We start from the raw sequence: 23,609 nt of genomic DNA on the forward strand, positions 1-23,609 counted from the left end.
CAGTACATTGGCTTACTAAGAAAAATTGGAGAAGTTTCTACACAAAATAGTTTATCATATCAGCCTGAGATGAACATTTTCATGTACTGATATAATAACTAACAAATTGTATGACATGGAATTGCATATGCTTTTTAAAAATTTTTATTTAAATTCAGTTTGCCAACATATAGTATAACACCCAGAGCTCATCCCATCAAGTGCCCTCTTTGATGCCTGTCACCCTGCATATAGTTTTCAATAGAAATTCCAAACTAATGTATATTACTAAAACAATGGAAATAATAAAATGAAAAAAAACTAAACAAAGAGTAAAAAAAAACTTATTTTATTGAATAAAATCTTATATTTTCTATTCTTAAAAATTCAGAAGCACCATCTAAATTGTTGGGTTTTTTTTTTAACTTTCTAAGGGTGTTGACTTTTTTCTTTGTGAATTATGACCATCGAAAGACACACAAAAAATTTATTTCAGCCCTGCTAAAGCTAAAATGATTTTAAAAATAATATTTAGTGTGTAGCTTTTATACATATCACTAGAAATATTTTCACTGACTTTAAAAATGTGCTTGAATTTATATTTAAGGATTTATGTAACCTAAATAATAGAGAGTAAAGATAAATAAAGCTCAGTTCATGCAATTTCTTCCTTTCAGTGATAGGGAAAGTGAGACACAAAGAATCTAAGTACCTGGTATTATGTAAATATATGGAGGCATAATTTGAAGCCGGTGTTTCACCATTTTCTGTATTTCTTAAGTCAGTGGTGAAATACAGAAAGAATAATTTTCCTTTGATACATCTCCAATTCTCTTATTTGTTATTTCTCAATGTTTTATTGCTGGAAAACACTAACATAGACCTTAGTTGCTGGATGAATTAATCTAATCTACATGGTCAGTTAACTCCATGCCTGGATCTTCTGGATGTTTTTACTTTATCTCTTCAAGTCTACACTTCCTCCGGTTTGTATGGAGAAAGCAGAGTGTGAGAGCCTTGAAGCCATTCACTCATGTTCCTGTCTCCTCAGTTTGGCAGCTTTGCTCAACCTGACTCTTCCATAGCAGGTGTTTCTTGGACATGAATGACCAACAAACTGTATGAATACTTTCCGTTTTATTTATGGGGAAAAAAGTTAATGTTACACTGAAGTTAAAACTTTCGCTAGGTATTGCTGGAAAATGGGACACCAAAGGAGTCTCAAGGTGTGTTTATTCCCTCTTGAGGGAGGTGTGGCGAATACAGAGAAAGAGTTTGGAATTTGAGGTTAAATGTTTTGTAAAATGTGAAATATAAAAGCATATCTCATGTATAAAATGATTCTTATATAGTATTTCCATGGATTTCTGTATAAAATTGAAATACAAGATAATAATAATGACAGCAGGAGGTTAGCATCTCATTTATAAGAACTTCTTACATAACTTAAACTGGAAAAAAAAAAAGTATAGTATCTTCCTCCCTCTCCATCATTATCCCCACTGGCCATTAAATGGACCAAAGTTGAAGAAGGTGGCCTTTGCCTAAGAATTTTTAAGGATTTAGCAGGGCATGACTTCATGGCTTTCAAAGACCCGGGCAGCTCACTGCTCATGTTGATCATGGTCAAAGCTCTCAGCAGGGGTCACCTGTTCTAGGGAGGAGCTGAGGGATTTGTGTGGTGTTGTGTTGCCTCTAAGAGGAACAGAGCACAAAGACAGGAACTGGGAAGAGAGAAAGGAGGCCTGAACAGTGCGGCAGGTTGTTGAAGCTTCAGTTGTGCTAAGAGGCACCTTGGCTCAGCAGTCTGTCCCGCAAATGATGGACTTTCCATTCATCTGTTTCACTATCTCTGCTCTTTGCAAATGATTTCTCTTCTACTTGATGCCAGGTGGGAACAGACTCAAACTGCCTCCCAGCTCTACGTAAAAATATACTGGCATTCCCACTTTCTCTTTGGCTTTGGATAAGAATACATTTCTCGTCTTTTCCAATATAACTTCTTTCTCTGTTCTGGGTCCAAACCCCTCAAACACCTGGCCCGTATGTTCTCTTCCTCTCTGTAGGCTCCTTCCTCTGTCAGATAAGCTTGTCTTAAAACAGCATCAAAACATGTTGAACTTTCATCATGCTTCCCTCCCCTGATGTATCTTGAAAGAATAACACCAGCTTGTTACAAATCCTTCACCTCCAATTCATTGTTCAACCCTCTTCATCTTGGGTCCATCCGCTACAATTGCATTAAAATCGCGATTTCAGGTCAACAATGACCTATGTATTTAATCCAATGAGCAGTTTTCCTTTCCTTTAGCACTGGAACCTTTGGCAATTTTGAGATTTTTCTTCCTTCCTTCTTCCTTTAACCCTCCTGGTTAAAGCTCCCAATCTTATAGATTGGTGATCATAGCACATATGACTCAAACAGCACCTATACGCCCTAGCTCCTGCCTCATGCTCTAAACAACTATATTCTCTCTATTGGCTTTGCCAATTAAAGGCCCCCAGAGTAACCCAAACTTGAAATGTCTACAAGTCAGTCCTTCTTACTTCCCCGAGGTCTTCAAGTCCAATTCTTTTATTACCATCTTAAGGAAGCTGCATTACCACCCAGCAGGTCTCCTGAGCTAGAAATCTGCCATGATGTCCTCCAATTCATCACTCTGTATACCATCAGGTCTGTGGTTTCTCCCTCCAAATGACTCTCAGGGCTGGTTCCTTCTCTGAATCAATATTTTATTTCAGACCTCCATTATTTCTTTCCCCGAATAATGCATTTGTCTTCCATCTCTACTATAGATCTGATTAAGGAGTCACCCCATTCTACTGCTATAAAATGTAAATACGATCCTATTATTTCTCATTGGCAACCCTTCTGTTGTCCCCTAGACATGACAATACCGAAACTAGTAGGCATGACATACACATCTGGTGTCCATCCTTTGATACATCCTCCTTCCATGACCTCATCTCTTCATCCTGCCTTATAAAGCATCCAATAGCCATATTGAGTTAACTAAAGTTCCTGAAATGCACCATAATCTGAGAGAGCTCTCAGCATTTTGTGCCTGCTTTAGCTCCTTCTGGAACCTCCTGCCATATTCTCTGACTTATTTCTACAACTTTGCTGAACTCCAATGTGGCAGCATTTTCTCCAGAGTGCCTTCCTGGAACTCTCTTGCTGAATTTGATGTCTTTCTTCTGTTTTCTCATACTATCTTTTGCATATTGATCATTTATAACACTGCATTTTAATGTCCAGATTAGTCATTTGCCTTTCCCCCTAAAATGCAAAATCCTCCAATTCCTAGCCTATGACTCCCACATCTGCATTTTAAATACCTAGTAGTGAATCTGACACCAAGGACATGTTTGCTATATAGGTATTGACTAAACCACTACTACAATCTCAGATAAGATGCACACGTGTATTACAATTACAGACTATATTGAAATTAACGTCAGCCACTGGATAATACAAGTCAATTCATTTGCTTATTTGTTATTATCCTGCCAAGGTCGATTTTATATATTTGCTTACATCCATGTTATTGTGCTTAGGATAAAATGGTGACCTCCCGTTTGAATTTCACATATTTTGCCTCTCACAGCAGGGAACTATACTAAGTCAGCATTTTTATGCCTCAAACTACCTTCAAGGCATAAGGTCTTACTTAAAATAATAAATGATCAGCCTTCAAGCGTCAATTAGAATCAGAATCATAATAATTTCTTTCTGGAAAGGACAGTCTTAAGAGACATGTATTTCAACTGTAGTTGAACTGACTCATGAATTTGATAATTGTTCTTCCTGCTGTGAGTGTTAGCTTTTATTCTTCTCTTAGTCCAACATTATCAAGTCCCCTGCAACTGTAGAATCTGTCGAAGTCACTCAAAATTGTTATACAAAAATGCACACTTATGTAGAGGCTGATTCAGTCATTCAAAACAGTCTGGAAAAAAAAAGAAAATTCAGCCAAATGAAAATTTCGAGGGTGGGAAGTCATGTTATTGTTTTTTTTCTCAAACCTATTGTCTTTAGCCTAGAGCAAAAGTAAATGTTAAGTAGTCCCTGCAGGGATATCTGACATGAAGTGTTCATTAAGCTGAAGACATAGCCAGCAAGTATAAACAGGTTAGTGTGGCTCTCCATGATGCAGAAATTTCTTCACAGATATTCAAGCAATGCCTTTGATATACTAGTTCCTGGGCCATGGGGATAGAAGTGCTAGGTCATGGGAAATCTCTCCTCTTTGAAAAGATTACCATGCAATGAGAGATATGTATTTGTTTTTTCAAGCTTTTATTTATTCATTCATGACAGACACACAGAGAGAGGCAGAGACATAGGCAGAGGGAGAAGCAGGCCCCCTGTGGGGAGCCCGATGCGGGACTCGATGCCAGGACCCTGAAATGATGACATGAGCCGAAGGCAGATGCTCAACCACTGAGCCAGACAGATGCCCCAAGATATATATTTGTTAATTTTATTCCAATGTATTTGATGCTATGATAAATCGTGGACAGTATCCTATGGAAGCACAGAAATGATAGCTCCAGGATCAGAAAATATTTCCTGACCTAACTGACCACTAAGTTCATTTCTAATGGAGAGGTTAAGAAAGGGGAGAGTTATTGATTTACTACATTATAGAAAATTTGAAGCAGAAGGCATATGTGGTATGCTATGAAATATGGAACAGAATGGGGCGCATATCTGGGCGATGTACTAGTGGCTTGGTGCTACTCAAAAAGAAAGTAAGTCAGAGAAGAACAGGGTAAGGTAGCAATGTGAGAAAAGGCTAGGACTCAGAGAATCTCAGATTTTTTTCCTGTTGGTAATAGGATGCCCTTGGAGGGTTTTCATGCAGGAGAAAGGCATGGCCAGAGTTTTGTTTGAGAAGACCACTCTGGAAGCAATGTAGACGGTGGACTGGATTGAGGAAATTGGAAACCAGATTGAAGACAGCTATGATACTCAACATTACCGATGTTGGGACCTATTCCAGAACTTTGGAAGTGGGATGAAAATAAAGGCACACATTTGAGGAATATTTGAGTGGCAAGGTGCAGAAATCGTTTCAAGTGAAATCGAAAATCTACCAGATTTACCTGACATTGAACATCTCAAAATTATTTGTTCCAGGCCAAAACCACTGCAGTCACCATCGATGCTCTTAGGGCTTCCCAGCCAGATCTGTTGGGTTCACTCCTGCCCAACCATGCCTGCTCACGCGTACGCGTGTGTGTGCACACGCACACTCTGGCTGCATGCTGTTTACAATGCTCTGCTTAAAGGGTGCAGAGCCGCACATAATTCTATCACAAATGAAGTCGTGAAATTCAATTTAGGGCCTAGGCATAGCTTCTCAATTTGGAAAGCTAAAAGCCAATGCTGGAGCAGGGACGGAGGAGGGAAAAGTCATAGGGGAGCTGACTTATCCTCTGTTCTTCATTTCACTTTGAAAGTAAATACAGTGGCCTTGGGCTCTAGGATACAAAGCAAATAATGGGCAATTATTCAGTTAATATGATCACTGTAGACAGTGAAACCAGATAATGCCTGCTGCGCTCCTCCATGCACCCGCCCCTCCCAGCGCACGTTGTTTTGTCTACACAGACATTTCCAAATATAGCCCAGGTATGTTGTTTCAGGAGCAGAGCTGCTAGTCCAGTTTGAGGTCTGTCTTTGGGCCCGATTTTGCAGAGTGCAGTGTCTCAGTAAATTACAAAATACGTGTCTTCTGTTACGTGGAGACGGTTGAGCACCAGAGGGAGGCAGTGCTTCCTTTCAACGGTGGTGATCCATATGTTTGGTTTTTTTAAGGGCTTCCATGAAAAACTGAAACGGGGAAATAAATACGTTCAGCCTTTAATTTTTAAGGTATATTGGGAACTTAGAGAGCAGTTCATTTGGTAAAAAATTCTACTGTCTCCCTCTTTTTTTTCCTTTTCCTTTTTTTTTTTTATACTCTACAGCTGAAGAATGCAGTTGATGTAAAACCGATTTTCCCTTGTTTTGAAGGAAATTTCCAATGTCCAGAAGTTCCTTCTTTCTTATTGCAAGTGAGTTTGTTTTCAAATTTAGGCAGAAAGAAGAAATTCCTCTCTTCTTTCTTTAATTTAAGCAGACTGTTCCTAAGTGCATTTTTTAAAAGGCTACAGAGGTAAAACTAGGCTACGGTGGTGATATTAGCTCCAGGAAAAATAGTCTGATTTACACTTGAATGCAGTTATTTCAACTTTTCAAGTAATGTAATCTTACAGAGACCTTGGTTCCAAAAATATGACAATGTATTAAGTAGAAAATCAAACTTCACAGGATCATTTTATTTCCATTAAATTCCACTCTGAATATTGAAGAAGGCAATATTTGGTTTTATTATTGTTAATTCCAAATATAATAAATATTCGTCTCAATCTGAGTTGATTTATTATCATTTAAAGCAGTAAAATATTTGAAGCTTTCACTATATAGAAGATATCATAGGATTTGATCCAAACTACTATTTTTTTAAATTTCTCTGTTGCTAAAAGTAGCATGGTCTAAATTCTTAGAAAGCATACATTATAGACATAACTTTTTTCGAGGAAACAATAATAATTTTTCTTACAGTTATTAAAGAATATATCATAGAAATTATTGTTTTGTGGCAAAGGAAAATAATACCTGTGTAGTTACTAGATAATATTGTCATTATGTGCTATACATGTGTACCATTTTACATTTGTTACTACTACTGGGATTTTCTTTTTCTTACTTATAATTTCTCCATGATTAGTTACTTTTTAAAAATTTTTTATTTTATTTTATTTTATTTATTTATGATAGGCACACAGTGAGAGAGAGAGAAGCAGAGACACAGGCAGAGGGAGAAGCAGGCTCCATGCACCGGGAGCCCGACGTGGGATTTGATCCCGGGTCTCCAGGATCACGCCCTGGGCCAAAGGCAGGCGCCAAACCGCTGCGCCACCCAGGGATCCCGGTACTTTTTAAGCTTGATAAATCATCTTTCAAGTAATTACTGAAAAGTGCTATCAAAAAATAAATTTTAGGGACGGCTGAGTGACTCCAGTGGTTGAACATCTGCCTTCAGCTCAGGTCTTGATATCAGGGTCCTGGGATCGAGTTCTGCATCAGGTTCCCTGGATGGAGCCTACTTCTCCCTCTGCCTGTGTCTCTGCCTCTCTCTGTGTCTCTCATGAATAAAAAATAAAATATTTAAAAAATGAAAATAAGGGGATCCCTGGGTGGCTCAGCGGTATAGCACCTGCCTTTGGCCCAGGGCATGATCCTGGAGACCTGGGCTCCCTGCATGGGGCCTGCTTCTCCCTCTGCCGGTGTCTCTGCCTCTCTCTCTCTCTCTCTCTCTCTGGTCTCTCATGAATAAATAAATAAAATCTTAAACAAAATGAAAATAAATAAACATTTAAAAAATATCTTTGAGCTAGTCTATACAGTCCAACACCCTGTTACTCTCAAAATTATCTGTTAATTTCTCATAAAAAGGTAGTGGCTTAATATCTCTAATATACCTAGAAAGCAATAACAAAGTGTCTTAACTGTTATCAACAGGAAGCAGATTCTCTATGACAGGAGCATGAATGGTAGAGCCCAAAGGCCTGGACTGACTGATTGCTTTTACGGTTTTACTTTCATTCCAGTTATCATACAGTATAATACTAATTTCTTTTGTACAATATAGTGATTTGATACTTCTGCACAACACCCTGTGTTCAACACATAATTGCACTCCTTAATCCCCATCACCTAATTTGTTTTAAAGATTGTATTTATTAGAGAGAGAGAGGAGTGCATGTGCACGTCAGTGCAGGAGCAGGGGGAGGGGCAGAGGGAGAGGGAGAAGCAGACTCCCTGCTGAGTAGAGAACCTGACGTGGGGCTCTATCCAGGACCCCAAGGTCAAGACCTGAGCTGAAAGGAGATGTTTAACAGACTGAGTCACCCAGATGCCCCTCCCTATCACCCATTTAATCCTTCTGCTATTTGTTCTATATTTGTTCTCTATAGTTAAGGATCTGTTTTATGATTTGTCCTCTCTCTCTTTTTATCCCTTTGCTCACTAGTATTCTTAAATTCCACATGAGGGAATTCATATTCTATTTGTGTTTCCCTGAAACATATCACCTGTGTTTCCCTTATTTCACTTAGCATCGTACCCTGTAGCCCCAGCCAGGTTGTTGCAAATGCCAAGATATCGTACTTTCTTATGGCTGAATAACATCTCATTGGGTATATATATATATACACACACACACACACACACATACACACATATATATATATATACCATATCTACCTTTTTCCCCTTCACATCTATAAATCTATGGTTAGGATTTAACTACTCCTACTTATTATCTCTTTGACTCTGTCCACCTATTTCACCTGTCCAGGTCTTTTTCTCTGTACCAAATTATCTTCACTCCTCTCATTTTTTTTAAAGATTTGATTTATTTATTCATGAGAGACACAGACAGAGGCAGAGAGATAGGCAGAGGGAGAAGCAGGCTCCCCACTGAGCAGAGAGCCTGATGTGGGACTTGACCCCAGGATCCTGGGATCACAACCTGAGCCAAAGGCAGAAGTCAATCTCTGAGCCACCCAGGTGTCCCAATTCCTCTCATTTTTTATCAAATGTAGAAAGGGGCTCATAATGGAATGAGATGATAGAGCTGTAAGAATTATTCAAATTCATGACACTAAATTATTTGATTTGTGTCTCCATATAGTGTCATAAATGGCTGTCATTATTATTTTTGTATATTGGGCTGATTTAAGTCACTGTTGGTAAGATTTTTCAGGTGGATGAAGTTGGGAGTGGGGAAAAAGGGAGCTGAGATAGTGGTGTTTATTGAACTAATTTAATGATTTATAATGTATTTATAATGAAAAGGTCAATATCAGGCTCAATTTAATTAGATTGTCTTATCCAGGTTGGTGTGGAATTGGGGGTGAGCAATAAACACTGAATCAAAAACCAACCAAGAAGGCAGTGGGGCTTCCTCATTACATAAGCTGAATAAGTGAAGCAAATGATTAAAGTCCCCTTGGAAGTTAAAAAAAAAAATATTGAGGCAAAGGCCATCTTAGGGTTTAAATACCCCATCTGTAATCCCTCGTATCAAATCAGTATTCATTGTGTATCAAATTTTAAATATGTGCCTTAGTCCTCTCAACACTCTTATAAAGTTTTAGAATTTACCTTCAAAAACTATGTTTGCATTGCGATTCAGCATCATTTCAGCACCTGCAGGGAAGGGGCAATGAACACAGAAAATAAGCTCACTGTTCTTGCTAATGTAGACAAAAGGACTCTGTAGAAAGTGCTTCTTGGGGTGCCTAAGTGGCTTAGTTGGTTAAGCATCCTTCTTTGGCTGAGGTCATTATCCCAGGGTCTTGAGATCAAGCCCCACATCAGGCTCCCTGCTCAGCAGGGAATTTGCTTCTCACTCTCCTTCTGCCCTCCCCCTCATGCTCTCTCTGTCTCATTTTCTCTCTCTCAAATGAATAAATAAAATAGTTTTTTTTTTTTTTTTTTAAAGAAAGCGCTTCTTAAGAATGTTAGTGTGTTAGCAGTAACTGCAATTCAAATAAGTGTGTTACAGGAGGGACTATGAATATCAATGCTCCTTACTATGGAAAAACAAACAAAAAAGGACATCTCTGCCAACGCCATAGCCTTGAGGGTTACGAAACATGCCATTTGATTGTCTTCAATCTTCTGTATGAATTGCCTACAAGATTCTTCATCTTCCCTGGACATGATTAATGGGAGCATATATCAACTCCAGGGGCTTCCACCTTCTCTACTGAGCTTCCCTTAAGAGGATCATCTACCATGGGGAACAATAAAAGATAGCTGGAACTTAAACCAAAAAAAGCATAAGGGTGGGGAGAAAATCAATCTATTTCACCACTAAACCTCAAATAAATAGATGACCCTGCTAGCAGCGCCCTTGGAGCCCTAATGAGATACAAATTGATCGACAAATGTTCTCCCTATGGAGAACTGTGACCTATTCAGCTCCAAAGAGCCAAAGACCGAGTTAAACCTCTTAAAATATCACACCCTTGGTGCTTTAACCATTTTCCTTTGTTGCTCTTTAATTTGAGACATTTGTCAAGGAAAGAAAATATATGCCTTCTGGGAATTCCCTTGTGGAGTTACAAAGGATGCAAATCTGGCCTGAGATATGGTAAGCTTTCCAAGAACGTCAAAACTCACACTGTTGCTTTTCTCATTTATTGCCCAGTTTTTCAGCTGGAGCTGGAATATGCCCTTCAACTCCATCTAACAATGCTTTTCGTAATGGATGCGTACCTAATATGAGAAGAGCATGCGCCATAGGTTTTAGACACCCATAGGATCACTGCTGAAACCAAAAGCCCCATTTTTAATCCCCAGATTAAACAAGGACAACCAGGAGGTGGAGAAGAGAAACAAAAAAGCTCATGGGTATGTCATCAGGAAGAAGGAAGCTGATGAACCTTGTGGTTTGTTTTGCTTACTTATCCAGGAGAATGAGACCTGTCACTGGGATTTCGTATTCAGCTTTATGTTGCTTGGAGCAAACCAATTTCTATCCCAGAATCTCAGTTGCTTCCTCTGTCATGGGAAAAGATCAGAGTATACAACCCAAGGGTCTTTTTGGGGTCTGTGATTTTTATTATTTTCCTTAGGCAGATTTGGGCCCTAAACAGTAGCAAACAAATTGCCAAAGATGAAAACCTGAGAAAAACATCATTTTCTTAATGACTTAAAAGACGGCAAAAATACCAGGTGATATAAGATGTCAAGAGCTCGTTACGCTTTTTGTAATACATTTATATTACATTTCATCATTCCAATACTCTTGCCCTAAAGAAATCTTGTGTCTGTATCAAATGGATCCTCTGGTCCAACTTCCTTATTTCATGGAAGAGGAAGCTGCTGTCTAAATCTCAGAGTTCCCAAATTATAGGAGATAGTGAGAGATGGAGAATATTTGTGAAAAGGGGGGATATATTATTTCCAAGGCATGCATGTTAACACACATGCAGGTAACACATACACACATACTTAATTCAAATAGTTTTGAAAACGGTACTGAGTAAAAGTATAAAATGAAAATACATTTTGTCCTTTCCCTTCGGGGGACTTTGATATGAGAGCTATGATATATATAAGTAAATTCAATACATGGAATTATGTCATTAGAACAGATAGAATAGTGTAAAGAAGGAGGGAAAGCCGTTTCCCACAGGGAGAGTCAAGGAAGGCTTTGTGGAGGATGTCATTTGAGATGGGCCATAAAACATGGATACTGTTTATATTTTAAAGACATTCTGGGTGGAGGAAACAGAATCCATCCATTTATTCACTCATTCATTCATTTACTCATTCACCCAACATCTATTAAGCAATGACAATGGAGGAGGCATTGTGTTTGATCCCAGACTATGAAATTAAATAAAACGAGGTCTTTGCCCTCAGGGGGTAGCACTTATTTGAAAAACAGCTAGGTGACCAGTTGATCTACATCATAAAATATGTGTAAGGGAATGGAGGACATAAAATAGGGAAGGCAGATTGGAATCTAATTGTGGAAAGACCTGAATCTCAGCTTGATTTTTTTTTTTTTTTTAGATTTTATTTATTCATGAGAGACACAGAGAGAGAGGCAGAGACACAGGCAGAGGGAGAAGGAGGCTCCCTGTGGGAGGCCCGATGTGGGATTCAGTCCCAGGACCCCAAGATCACGACCTGAGCTGAAAGCAGAAGCTCAACCACTGAGCCAGCCAGGTGCCGCTCAGCTTGATCTTTATTTGAAAGGTAATGAGAGGGTCACACAGGTTTCTAAGAAGATTGCAAGTACAACTTGATCAGCATAATGCTTTAGATAAAGGTCACCAAGCAGCCATAGGCAGCACAGGATAGATCTCAAAAAGTAAAACTAGATAGAACTCAAGATGGAAAAAGGAAAGAAAATTTTAGCAAACCAACACAAGGTTACTAATGATTTAGTACCTCTATTTGCAAAGCCTGACTCGGATAATCTCCTCGAGCTCCAGAACCAATATTTCTTCTGAAATGGCTCTCCTGAAGAGTCTTAACACTTTAAAAATACAAACATATGAAATCTCCGGAAGGAAGACCGGAAGGACTACATGGGGGGGGGGGCGGGGTGGCAGGGGCACAAGGCCCAGAAAGGTAGAGGGACTTGTCCAAGGTCATAAAGTGACTCAGAGAAGAGTCAGGAAAAGGCTCCATGAGTCATGGTTCCCAGCTTCTGCTCTGACCACCAGATGAAGCTCCTCCTTAGCAACGAGAGAGGACTCAGCCTTGATGCAGCCAAACTGGCTCTTTCTCTACTTCTTTGGCCTCCCCTAATGTCAGGACCATATCCTGTTACATTCTGTTCCACACCCCAGAATAAGTTCCAATGAACACATTTTGACTAGGTGGAAAGTGGTAGCAATGAGGTAGTTCACCTTGGAATATGACACCACCACTGCCCAGTGCAGGTAGTAGGGCCAGAGTTGGAAATGAAATGAGCAGATTCTAGGTCTGCAATGGGAACCATTCAGTTTACAAGGGTAAAGGTACTCAATGAATCTGGACAATATGGGAAAAGAAGACCATGGGTCAAGGGAGATTTGGGAGCATCTGCTCTTCGCTAATAAAACAGTCGTGCTCTGGGATAATATCTCACAATAAGGAAATGAGTATATTAGGATCAAAATGCCCTGAGGAGTTTGTTGATATCATCAAAGATGCCCGTTTTTTGTTAAAATAATACTTGCCGTCATCCTCCAATCCCTGAGATTCTAATTTACCCTTTTGCGGGCAAAGAGGATGGTTTTTACTGGGATTGTTTTAAAACCTCAGTCAACTCCAATACTCATCCTGGATGGAAACCACTCTTGCAAAATATCAGATTTGTGGTATGGGAGTAAATGTTAATTTTTCCTTTTTTTTTTTTTTTGATTTGTACTTGCCATTATTCTTCCTTCTGGGCCTAGAATCTTCTTTTGCCGTTAATCATGTATGGCTCATTGAAATTATTGTTAAATTGCATTTTAATATAGCTTTTAATGCGCAATATTAAAAACATACGTTGGTCATTTATGGTGTAGAAATACAAGTATTCTTGTACAGATCTGTAGGCATTCCTTGCAGTTCCAAGGTAAAGGTATATTTACAAGCGTCTGGGAGAAATGAGTAATAATACCTTTTTCTTATGAAACTATCAGTGTGGGAAAGCCAGTGTACTTAATAATTCTTTATAGTGGAGGGTGTATAAATCCAGTGTTTGTACTTGTATGGGCAAAATATGGCATTAAAAAATTTAAATTTCATTTAAATAAACTAGCTACATCCTTGAAAATTCTGTCAAAACCATGGAAAGCTGAGCTTCGCCATTAAGGGATGCATGCATAGGTGATAAAAATCTGAATAAATGCAAAATAACTTATCACCAAAGTCAGAAAAGTGTTACCTCTAGGGGTCGGGAGGAGGTTTTGTGAGAGAGGGCACATGGAGTGGGGGTAGTTCTAAGGGCCAGCCATGTTCTATTTTTTGACCTAGGTGGTGGTTACCCAGATGTTTCCTTTATTATATTGTTAAACTGTCCAAATATGTTTTATACAGTTTTCTGCATATAAGTTACAATTCACAATAAAAAAAAAGTTTTAAAAAGTTGGATAGTGCTGGAAGACTCCGTAATAAAAAACAGCTGTTTCTTTGTCCCTCTTTTTCTCATCTTTTAATTCCTTTTCAACAGATGAAGCCACGCTAGCTGTTCCTACTGGTATGGATCTATGTGTTTCTAAAGAAAATGATTATATATCTATTTTTCATTTTAAAAGTTTACAGGTCATGTATCTGCTTTCTTCTATAGGTGATGGAGAATTAACTCCAGTGCTTATTCCTCAACACACACAGGCGTGGGTGGGCTCTTTTCCTTCCTCCATCCTGCTCCCAGAGTCTTTTGGTTAAATTAATATTCAGTGCACACCTTATTATGACTGGGCATATTTTGTTTATAGCTTAGCCACCCAGTACTTTAAGATTACATTTCACCCTTTTGTACATTTTTACGCTCTCCTGATGGTTAAAATTTACTTCTGTTTTGTTTGTCTTTGCATTTTGTTCTATGTAACCATCACTCTTTTGGCTTCAACTATTTCCAAAGTGAAACAGTAAAATGTCCCCAATATTCTATTCCAACATTAGATATTCTATTGGTTTGTGACGTGTGCGTGTGCACATGGTTGTGTCTTTGCTGGTATCTCCTTTCTGTTGCCTAAAGCCACATAAGACATTGTTCAGGTCTGCTATCTTAGCTGTCTTCCTAAGACTTCTCTTCACCATCATCCTGGAAGTTGTCTTCACTTCTTCCCTATTTCATAAATCCTACATATTCCTCTTTTATGGATTACTGCCTTGGAGTGTGACGCCAGGAGCTTCCTGGAAAAAGATGTATGGCAGGTAATTTTTATGAGTGTTGGCAAGTCTGAAAATACCCTGATTCTACTATTACACCTCCTGATGGTTTGATAGGATTATAATTATAGTTTGGGATTTTTTTTCCAAAATTTTGAAGACCTATTTCTGCTGTATTCAAGCTCCCAGTAATCTCATTCATAGTTTTTCTTTGCATGTGCCTTATATTTGTTTGGTTTTTCTTCCTAGAAGCTTTTAAGATATTTTCTTTATTACTGGTGACCTAAAACTTTCTTACAAGGCACCTTGATGTGAATGGAATTTTTTTTTATTTGTAATATCAGACACAAGGTGATGTCTTTAAATCTAGAAACTCATGGGTTGTTTGTTTTGTTTCGTTTTGTTTTTAATCCCATGTAAAGCGCTTATATGCATTTTTGATGATTTTGTCCTCTAAATTCCCTCTTCTCATGGTGGGTATCCCTGGTCATCTTTGGTTTTCCTTCTCATTTCCTTTTTTTAAAATCTGTCTTCTAATTATTTGGTGGATTTTCTATCATTCTGTCCAATTTTTCATTTCTCCTTTGACAATCTCCCCTCTTTCTTACATAGAGGTATACTATGCTCTTACAAAAGATTGATTTAGGGACCCACTCTTGGCTTAAGATACATGTGCAGATATTCTTTAGGATAAAAATAAAACCATTTAGCATGCATTCACAATTTGGCTCCTGCATCCCTTTGTAGTTCACTGTGTTATTGCTGCCCACAACTATCCATACACTCTTGAACAATTCCCAGTTCTTTGGGTGCTATGTTCTCTTTCATCTTACTTGTTACTCTTCTTTGCCTTGGGATGTTTATCTCTGTCCTTTCTCTGGTCAACTCCTACTTAATAATTCCATTTAAAAGCATATTCTTCTTGAAACTGTTTCTTTTCTTTCTTTTTTGAAAGCAGGATCATATTTGGACATTCTTAGAATATGCTAAATTACCTTGCTTCCAAATACTTTTGGTATAGGTGATATTTTATTTAAAATATTCATTTTAGGGCACCTGGATATCTCAGTGGTTGAGTGTCTGCCTTTAGCTCAGGTTGTGATCCCGGGATCACGGTCCTGGGATCAAGTCCCATATTGGGTTCCATGCGAGGATCTTGCTTCTCCCTCTGCCTGTGTCTTTACCTCTCTTTGTGTGTCTCTTTTGAATAAATAAATAAAAATCTTTTATAAAAAGTTCATTTTACGTGATTATAAATGAAGTACATATTCATACTATATCCTTAAAATATATTACATTTTAAAATTTTATTTATTTATTAAAATTTCTTAAAGTTTAAATTCAATTAACATAATGATGCCTTACTGGTAGAGGTAGAGTTCAGTGATCCATCAGTCTTATATACACCCAGTGCTCATCACATCACGTGCCCTCTGTCATGCCCATCACCCAGTTGCCCCATCCCCCCACCCACCGCCCCTCCAGCGACCCTCATTTTGTTTCCTATGATTAAGAGTCTCTAATGGTTTGTCTCCTTCTCTGATTTCATTTTGTTTTATTTTTTCCTCTGTTCCCCTATGCTCCTCTGTTTTGTTTCTTAAATTCCACATATGAGTGAGGTCACATGATAATTGTCTTTCTCTGATTGACTTATTTTGCTTAGCGTAATATCCTCTAGTTGAATGTGTTTTCTAACCCACTTCTTTTAGGCAATACACACTTTCCCACCTTGTTACAGTGACCCTGCTAATTAGCTCCAGAGTGTGCTGTATTCCTCACTTCATGTCATTTATTACACAGTATCACAGTTGTTAATCATCTCCCCTGTGAGATCTATTGTGCATTGTACTTGGGTAGGAGCCATGTCAGTCTTGTGTGCCCATCACTTACCAAGTTTGGAGGTGATAGTCTGGACTCAGTATATGAGGATATGAGGATAGTACTTGTTGCATGTATTAAGTGCTTACAGTGTTCCCTATATTATTTTAACTGTCCTTCATGTATTCATTCATATAACCATCACAAAGTCCTGGTGAGGTTGCTCCTACTATTATTCCTTTTTCAAAGATAGGATCATTAAAAAAAAATTAAAAATAAATAAATAAATAAATAAATAAATAAAGATAGGATCACTGAGGTTAAGTGGAATTCTCAATTCACTTGTAAGTGACACTTACTGATCTAAACCTAGACCTTCTGGTTCCAGACCCTCCATTTGCAACCCCTCACAATGAATACTTGAATGGGCCTAGGCAACAAAACACAAATTCGACTTTTCACAAAGGGAAAATAATTCTCAAATTAGTGCCATAGAAATGGAATTGCATAGAAAAGAGAGCTGACTTTCGGATATCTTCATAAAATGTGTCTAAGATTCTTTTTTCATTCTAGATATGAAAGCCTTATGCAAATCTCGATATTTTTAATCTCTAGAAAAGAACTTCCCAAGATATTTCAAAAGTTTAGCTAAATAAAACCTTTACATTAAAAAAAGATGAGAATATCAAACTCGTTTTGTCTTTCTCAAAGAGGATATATATTTCAAATCTATTTAAAAGTTACTTTCATAAATAACTGCATTTCATACCTTAAACTTGCTAGTGCAACATAAATGGAAGATTTAGGCCATTTGAGGAGCTACATGTGAAAAGTTTTAAAACTAAGCATAAGATGTTAAGATGCAACATCTTAGAATAAGATGAAGAATCATATCATACCTCAAGACCAAGTTTTTGTTTTGCTTTTTTTGAATAGTCCCTTTCTCTTCCATATCTGAATTAGCAAAAGGACACAAGGGCATACCAGTGAAATAGCTTAAGTTTTTTTTTTTTTTTCCCAAATCACAGCCTTACCAATATATGAAAGGATTCATTGAAGAAAACTACAAATTCCATTTTTGATAAGGCAAGCTTCATGGCTGGGCAACTTGTTCTTTCCACAGGGTCCTGCACTTAGAAGAGTCCCATACTTGCCTTAATGTTTTTGCTACGGCTGTTTAAAAATTCATAGTAACTGTTAAACAAGAGGCTCACATTTTCATTTTGCACTGGGTCCTGAAATTTAGTTGGCTCATGCTATCTTTTGGCCAGATGTCCCTTCACATCAGAGGAAGCTGTGGTTGAATATTCAAAGCAGAGACCTAGGAGCTGGGATCACCAACTCCAATAAAAAAAAAAAATCCATGACCTTTGATGAATTATTCAGCCTCTGCCCCATTTGGACTTCATGGTGGCTCTACTACCTGCTTCTTCCCATTTAATTCATAGCCGCATCATCAATTCCCAGCTGAAATATTTCAGTGGTCTGTTCATTTATTTTGTTGTCTTTCATTTTCCCTGATTCAATTTGTTCTTCACTCTGCTACCATTTATATACAAAATGAGTTCCCTTCTCCAAAATAAATGCTCATGTTTCTGTATCTGTCTGTGCTTATTCCATTCTTTAGTGAAGAATGTTCTTTTCTGATGCATCTGCAGATTGTAGTTCTTGCTCATTAAATCTGATAGGAGTCTTAGTTACAAGACAGCAGAACATTGACCCGGACTAATTCAAGAGGAAAGAAGGAAATTATTATTTTTTAATTATAAAAAGTTTATAGATTTATAGATATGGCTGAGTTCAGGACACAGAAGGTTACTAGCACCCAGAATCTCAGCACTGAATGGTATCCTTTCCATCGTGTTATCTTCAATCTCAAGCTACACTTGTGACTCCAGCAGCCCCATGCTCACATCACTACAAAAACAGATCCAACTGGCCATAGGTCCACAAATCCATAGATTTAATAGTGATAACAGGGACACATGGGTGGTACAGTCAGTGAAGTGTCTGATTCTTGGTTTGGGCTCAGGTCATGATCTCGGGGTCATGAGATTGAGCCCCACATTGGGCTCTACACTCACCATGGAGTCTACTTGAGATTCTCTCTCCTCTTGCCCCTCCTGCTTGTGCTCTCTTTTTCTCTTTCTAAAATAAATAAATCTTTTAAAAAGATGGTGATGATCAATGTTTTAGGTTTTATAATATTTATTGATCTGAGACTGATATAATGGGGTTTTCTGATTAATTTGGCCTATAATGACCTGAGACTGATAGAATAATGGGGTTTTCTGATTAATTTGGCCTATAATCATGAATACTGGGTGGAGTTTCTTCCATTTGAATCATATAGATAAAAAACAAAGGGGATATGTCCCCACTTCACTCTGGCATCAGAAGAAAAGGGAGTTGATATTGAGATGATCCTCAGGTTCATAACCACTTGTGTTGGTACAGCATTGAAACACTCACCTATTTGTTGATAATGAGCCTTTTTCAAGTGGCCTGAAATCTTATGTCTGTTCTAGACAGATTGGCCACACTCAGTATCACTCTGATGTCTCTGAGATCTACAAGCTAAAGGGTTAAGGACTGGCCACAGCAGAGGGCTTCTAGAATTCTTCTTAGACTCCAAGATCAGCTCTCATGTGGCTGGCTTCACAACTCTGCCTTATTGGTTGTTTTATATATTTATTTGTCTGGGGAAAAAAGTTTCATCTTTAGGATAACGAGAACTTTTAATGGTAGTGTTTTAGGATTTAAATTTGATAGCAAATGTTAGACAACCAAATCATGAGTGGCTTAAACAACAAGGAGGCTTAATTTTGGTCACATAAAAACAGGTGGACAGCCCGGTGCTGGTTTGGCAGCTTCTTAGTAACTGGGAAACTCTAGGTTTTTCTTTTGTGTTGTTCTGCCATTTTTCATAACTGACTACAGCTTGTGATATGAAATGTTTCTCAAGCCCAGTCATCATTTTGCCTTTCATACAGCATGAGATGGCTGAAGGGCATACTCCCATTCTTTAATGACATTTCCTAGACCTCCATATGTCTCCTAGAAGTTACATACACAATTCCCTTATATTTCATTGGTCAGAACTTAATCTGCGCATGTAGTTCTAAGAAACAAAGTCCATGCGATTATTCTAGAACCATGTGTCTAACAAAATAGTAAGATCTTATTGTTATAGAAAAAAACCCAGGTATAAGTAGACAATTGCTTCATAGTCTTCAACTCATCATGGGAAAAAGATCTTAGGAGGAACATCATTCTTCAAGAAATGTTTGATGGGCTATTGGAACCTTAGCAGAAAGGGGGAAAGAAGAAAGCAAGAAAGCAAAAAAACAAGCAAGCAAGAAAGAAAGCGAGAGATCAAGAGCTACTGAGATAGAGCAAGAGAGCCAGCAGGAAAAAGAAGAAGAAAAAAAAAAAAAACAACCTTATTTTATATCTCAAACTGGTAATGAGGGACCATGTAGAAACCATGACTTTTATTCTGAAGAGAGAGGGTCTCTCTTCTAAACTCTATTTTCCATACCTCCATCCAATATAGGTGTTTTTCTTTCTGCTTGATCTCAACCACATATGGCACATGAAATACAAGCAGGAATTGTGTATGTTCAAAACTCTAACTCCTCTGGCTAATACTTGTCTCTCTCTTCTCTAAACTCTTAAAACACTTAGAGCTTATATGAAGCAATTAATTTACTGAACAAATATATATTGAGCATATGCTATAGGTAGAATGTTCATTTAGGAGCTAGGGAAACATTAGTGACCAAAAAAGTTACATTTTTTCAAGCATAGAAAAACTAAAAAATGAATAAGTAAATGATGGTTTGTGCTATACATTGGCAAAATAGAGGGAGGTATGGGAGACTGGGAGGACTGCGAGTTCTGGGAGTGGGGACTTGCAATTTTTAAGTAAGGTACCCCACTGAGAAGGTGGTATTTAAACAAATAAAGAAGGCAAGAGAATGAAGTACTAAGAAATCTGGGAGAAGAATCTTTTAGGCCTGGGAAGAAGAAGCTCAAATGTCTCGATGTGGAAGCATGCCCATCCCGTGAATAAATATCTATTAACTGGCCCTGCCAGAGTGTGTGCAAGTGGGAGATGAGGTCAGAGACTAACTACATCACAGAGTGCCTACTAGGCCATTTAAGACTTTGTATTTTACTCTGAATGAAATGTGAAGTCATTTAAAGATTTTTGAACAGAGAAGGAGCATGATCTGTACTAGGTTTTAGAAACATCATGCAGTTAGCAGGATTAAGATCAGACTTTGGAGAAATATGAGTAGAGGTAAGAAGAGCAACTTGGAATGTACTGCAATAATTTAAGACAATACTATATAGACATTATATATAGAGAGAAGATAATGCCAACAGTATAAACTGACAGGTTGGACATGGGGCGTGAAAGAAAAGGAGGAATCTAGAATGACATTAAGACATTTGAAGGATGGAGTTATGATTTGGCCAAGATGGTAAGGCGTAAGAAGCTTTTGGGCAAATTCCAGTAGTTCAGTCTGTTAGACATCCAAATGGAGGTGTTGAGTAGTTGTCTGGCTAAGTGGAACAGCCTGAGCTAGAAATGTAAATGTGGGGATCCTTAGCATATGGGTGGTATCTCTACCATGCTACTGTCTGAAATCACCAAGACACTGAGTGGGGGGTAGGAAAAAAAATAAAGAAAACCCATGGTTTGGGCATGAGGGGTGGATGGCATATTCAGTGTTTCCAGGTTGACAGGAATAAATGAAGTACCAAAGGAGAGTGATAATGAGCAGCTAATGAAGAAAGCTAAAAAAAAAAAAAAAAATGTAGTGTGATACTATGGAATCCAAGCAATGAAAGTGTTTCCAGGATGAGTGACGACCAACTGTGCTAAACACATGCTGACAGATCATAAGAGTTGAGGACTAATCATTGATCATGGATGTTAACTACATTGAGAGTCTCTGAGGATCTAAACAAGAAAAGTTTTAGTGGAAGAGTAGGGGCAAAAGCCTGGTTGGAGTGGGTTTAAAATAATATGGAAAGATACAAATTGAATACAAGGAATCGTTTCCTGAAATTTTGCTATCTGGGGGAACAGTTTGCTTTCTTTCCCAAGACACAATAAATAACAGCGTGTTTGAATCACGATGACAACACTATTGAAAGAGACAATTTGCTAATATAAGAATAAGAGGAAATAAGTGCTGGAGCAGTAATCCTGATGGACCAGTTGGATCAGAGCATAAATAGTTGGCCCACAGTCACAAGATGGCAGAGGATTTGGGTGAGGAACTGGGAGGTCAGTGGCCTGGTGAAGATTTTGTAGGTGTTCCTTATGTCTTACCTTTAACTAGTTTCTCACTAAGTCACTGATATTATGTTTATCTGTTAAGATTATTTTTCCAGGCCAAAACCTGTCTTATGTATTTTTTTCAACACCTGTCTAGCCAAGATATGAGTAATTGTTTATTTAACTTTGATAAATAACATGGCAAATAGGCACTCCACTATTATCAGTGAATAATTATCTCTAAAACACTTGAGACCAGAACGGCTCCTGTGATAAAATCTTAAGTGTGATATTTACTGACAAAAGATATCATCGATGAAGTAGATTTTACCCATAGGTTATTAAAGAATTGATAAAAACCAGTTTTAGTTTTTGAAGTTCTACTCTTCTTGGTTTAAATGTGGGTTTTCTTTCATTTTACTGTGAAATGTACTTCACATGGAAACATGAATAAAATAGATGTATCATAATGTGAACCACATATGATTAAGTAAATATAACATTGCCTTCCCTCAAATAAAGAAATGACATCATCATCCCCTTGGGAGACTCAGGTTCCCTTCTAGGACCATCTTGCCCGTCGAGGTAACTGCCATCCAGACTTATATTAAAATCATTTCCATTTTCTTCATGGTTCATCACCTACGTGTGTCCCTTTAAGTGATAGTGTTTATTTTTATCTGTCTTTGAGCTTATATGAATGGAGTCCTATCCCTTTGTGTGTGATTTGTTCTGGGGGTGAGCGAGTGTGCATGTGTGTTAAAAAATGTTAATATTTGGAGAATTTGACTGAAGGCTATTTGGGAAAGTTCTGATATTTCAACATTTCTGAAAGTCTGGAATTAAAAAATAAAAAAATACAAAGCATCTTTAAGTGTGCATTTTCTATCCTGTTGCTGTGCCACCTCTGCCATCCATTAAGTGTATATATATGTATATATGGTCTATTGTTGAGCTGCCAAATACTTTTGCATTGATCTATATGTTTATCTCTGTGTAAATTCCACCTTATTTTAATTACTATAGCTTTAAAATGAGGTTTGATATTAGGAAGGGAAAGTTCTCCCACATGTCCTTCATTAAGAGTTCTTAATTATTTATGATCTGTTGCAATTTCATGTAAATTCGAAAATGTGCTCGTCAAGGTCTACCACAGGAAAAAAAATGGCATTTTTATTGGGATTGCATAAATCTGAAGATCAATTTCGAAGACCTGAACTATTTCCAATATTAAGGCAATTACCAAAGAGATAAGCAAAAACCCCTCACTTTAATTATGAATTTGCTCATTTTTCTTTTAGCTAGTTTTATTCTGTATTCATGCATGTTTGTAGCATAAAGCCATGTCATTTAGTCCACATACATCTGGAGTTGCGACATTTTTCTAATGAATTAAATCTTTAATCACTATGAAGTGACTCTTTAACTCAAAAAGTATCACTAGTATAAAATCCATTTCATTAATATCTGCTTTCAGCAAGAGATTTGGTCTCAACGACTTAGCCTATTACTAGAAACAGAAATCTACATTTAAATCTTAATCCATCTGCCAGGACTTGTTATATATGGTGTAAAACAGAGAGATAGTTTCATTATTTTCTAAGGGCAGACCAGTGGCTCAGTGCTTTTTCAGTGCTAATTGCTCTTTTCTAAGTAATTGGTCAGGTCATCTTGTCATATATCAAGAGTCCATATACCAGTGGGTTTATTTCTGTACTCTACTTGCTCTGCTGCTGAAACACTTGTCAGCACATAGCAGCACTGACAAGATATTAAGGAGTGACCGTGCCAAAATTTATGGGAAAGCTGGAACCGAGATAGCTACAAAGAAAAGTACCGTGATACGGTGCTGATGGGATTTACCTACACTGGCAAACCTGGTCTGGTAACTTTGGCAACCACAAGGGGGCAGGGAAGGGTGTTCACTGGGTCGGAAGTCCAGTCCCAAAGTCTTTCCAAGTTAGAAAGTCAGGTGGAACCTCCCACATCAATATAGGACTACCAAGATTCTAAGGTGGTTATTGGTAAGAAATAGAGAGAAGGGGTAGAAACAGATACATAATTACAGCTCATTTG

General features: G+C 37.9%; 2 long non-coding RNA genes across 8 annotated transcripts in view; one reads left to right on the forward strand and one right to left on the reverse strand.

Moving 5' to 3' along the window:
• The window catches only part of LOC140607066 (uncharacterized), a 571,123-nt gene that overhangs the window by 79,884 nt on the left and 467,630 nt on the right, over positions 1-23,609 (reverse strand). The window contains exons 6-7 of one of the 7 annotated variants that reach the window (XR_012009216.1): positions 9,200-9,244; positions 4,263-5,818 (exon numbers count right to left, since the gene is read on the reverse strand). The exons of 5 other annotated variants lie outside the window; for them this stretch is intronic. This is a non-coding gene — a long non-coding RNA (uncharacterized lncRNA). Of the gene's footprint in view, positions 1-4,262; positions 5,819-9,199; positions 9,245-23,609 lie in introns of those variants that run through there. One more of the 7 variants, XR_012009214.1, reaches the window with a different exon arrangement.
• Positions 1-23,609, forward strand: part of LOC140607067 (uncharacterized) — a 56,803-nt gene that overhangs the window by 15,703 nt on the left and 17,491 nt on the right. The window contains exon 3 of the long non-coding RNA XR_012009220.1: positions 5,956-6,042. This is a non-coding gene — a long non-coding RNA (uncharacterized lncRNA). The remainder of the gene's footprint in view (positions 1-5,955; positions 6,043-23,609) is intronic.

This window comes from Canis lupus, chromosome 16, assembly GCF_048164855.1.
Source record: "Canis lupus baileyi chromosome 16, mCanLup2.hap1, whole genome shotgun sequence".
Lineage (NCBI taxonomy): Eukaryota > Metazoa > Chordata > Mammalia > Carnivora > Canidae > Canis > Canis lupus.